The following is a 2724-nucleotide window of genomic DNA, read 5'->3' as shown; positions in this document are numbered from 1 at the left end:
TTTAACCACCACTCCAGAACAAAATTCAACTATAAGAACATAAAATGTTCAAACACTCAGCAAGGAAAAACCCACCATGTCTGGCATCCAGTCAGAAATTAGCAGGCATAAGAAGTGAGGAAAAAAACTACACAGAGTGAGCAAAAAAACCCCAACCAATCAAAACTGATTCAGTGCTGACACAGATGACGGGATTAGCAGACCAGAACATTAAAATGGATATTATAAGTGCATTCTATGTGCTCAAAAAGGCAGAAGACTGAATGTGTTAAGTAAAACCTTGGAGGAATAAAAAATAAATAAACTGAATTTATGTTTAAAACTACAAAGGGATTAACAAGATGAGATAAAACTAGGACATCTGAGGGGAGATATGCACTTGATAGGATTAATAGCAGATCATACACTGTAGAAGAAAATACTAGTGAACTAGAAGATACAGCAACACAAACAATCACAGTACTCACTGTGGCAGCAGCACACATAATAAAACTGGAACAAGAAAGAAAAGATGAGCAGAGCCTCTGCACAAGGATGACAAGTAAATTCATGAAGCATTCCATATTTTTTAAGACTCATAAATACAAGGTAAAAAATGGTAGATGCCAGAGGGAAGTGAGCAGGGGGGGGGGGGGGTGGATGAAACAGGTGAAGGAGACTATGATGTAAAACAAACACAGAGTTATAAACTAGTCATGGGGGTGAAAAGTACAGCATAGGGAATAGAATCAATAACATTGTAATAACATTGTATGGTGACAGATGGTAAACTGCACTTATTATGGTGAATGCTACGTAATGTATAGAATTGTCAAATTACTACGCTGTACAGGTGAAACTTACATATGTCAACTATACTTCAATTAAAAAATAAAAATACAAAAACAATCCCAATTGAGAACCAGAAAACATTTTTTAACAAGACTTAAAAACAACAATGAATAGAGCATCAGTGACCTGTGGGGCAATATTAAGTGGCACATTATATGCACAGTTAGAGTCTTCAAAGAAGGGGAAGAGAGGACAAAAAGATATTTAAAGAAATAGTGGCTTAAAAATCTCTAAATATGGGGCACCTGGGTGGCTCAGTGGATTAAGACTCTGCCTTTGGCTCAGGTCATGATCTCAGGGTCCTGGGATCGAGTCCTGCATCGGGCTCTGTGCTCAGCAGGGAGCCTGCTTCCTCCTCTCTCTCTGCCTGCCTCTCTGCCTACTTGTGATCTCTCTCTTTATCAAATAAATAAATAAAATCTTTTTAAAAAATCTCCAAATTGGACAATAACTAAGTATGTAAAGCTTAACAAAACCTAAGCACAAAAAATATGAAGAAAACTACGTAAGTATGCATCATGATCTAATTGCTCAAAAAGTGATAAAGAGAAAATCTTAAAGCACTAGGAGAAAAAGACACATTACACAGAGAAGAGCAAAGATAAGAATAACAACAGACTACTTATTAGAGACAGTGCAGTATCTCTAAAGTACTTTAAGAAATACTTTAAAGGATTTTAGTACTATCAACCTAGAATTTTATGCCCAAACTATCTCTCAAAAAGAAGACAAAATAAATATCTTTTCATTCAGAATACAAAAACTGAAATAATTCATTTGCAACGGGCCTGCATATAACAAATGTTAAATGAAGCCCTTTAAGCACAGGAAATTTTATCGAATGAAAATATGTAATTACACAAATGAACATTAACACACCAGAAATGGTAATTCTGTGAGCATATATAAGATTTTTTTCCTACTGTTATTTAAATATTTTTTAAAAGAAAATGACTTAAACAAAACATTAAAAACATAATGAGGGCTTTATAGCATTTATATATCAGTGAAATGTATGACAACAATAGCACAAATACCAAAAGGGGAAAAATAGAAAAATATTATTGGAACGTTCTTGCACTATATGTGAAGTGACATAACTATCACCTGGAGGTAGACAATGGTAAGTTTTAGGTGTGTGCCTCAAACCATAAAGCAACTTCATAATAGTACAGTAAGAATTATTATCTATTAAGACAACAAAAGAGATAAAATAGAATCATAAAAATAATCAGTCAAAAAGGCAGAAAAGAAGAAAAGTTTGGCCAGTGGGGAAGAAAAGACAGGAAAATAAATAAATAAATAAATAACAAGTACAAGGTGATAGATCTAAAACTCATTATACTAAAGATCACATTAAATAAAGAAATATTATGGCTAACTTTCTCTAAATAAATTTGAGAATTTAAGTGAAACACATAAATTCTTTGTAAAACACAAACTACCAAAGCTCACTCAAGAAAAAATAAAACAAAAAAAAAACCCAAAATCTCAATAACCCTATATCTATTAAAGATATTGATTTATAGTTAAAATCTACCAGCAAGGAATATCTCCAGACCCAGATCATTTTACTGGTGAATTCTATCAAATATTTAAATAAGAAATAATACCAATTCTACACACACACACACAGACACATGAATACACATGTTTAGTAAAAGGTGAAAGATTTATGTGATCTGAAGAGAAACCAGAGTATGAATACACATATTTAGAAAAGGAAATATTTCTCAACTCATTTATGAGTATAGGATTAATCTGATATCAAAATCAAAAAAAATTGCAAGAAACATTACAAACAAAAAATTGAAAAAAAAACTACAAACCAATTTTCCAGATTTGTATAAATGTAAAAATTCCTTACAAAATGTTAGTAACTAGAACCCAAAT

General features: G+C 32.3%; 1 non-coding gene across 1 annotated transcript; it reads left to right on the top strand.

The window, feature by feature from the left end:
• Positions 1-459: 459 nt before the first annotated feature.
• Positions 460-569, top strand: LOC116587381. Its single transcript, XR_004284405.1, has one exon. It is a non-coding gene; the product is annotated as a U6 spliceosomal RNA (small nuclear RNA).
• The last annotated feature ends 2155 nt before the right edge of the window (positions 570-2724 follow it).

Source organism: Mustela erminea, chromosome 3 (assembly GCF_009829155.1).
Source record: "Mustela erminea isolate mMusErm1 chromosome 3, mMusErm1.Pri, whole genome shotgun sequence".
NCBI lineage: Eukaryota > Metazoa > Chordata > Mammalia > Carnivora > Mustelidae > Mustela > Mustela erminea.
Note: the sequence above shows the minus strand (reverse complement) of the source record. Positions and strands in the feature narration are given on the sequence as shown.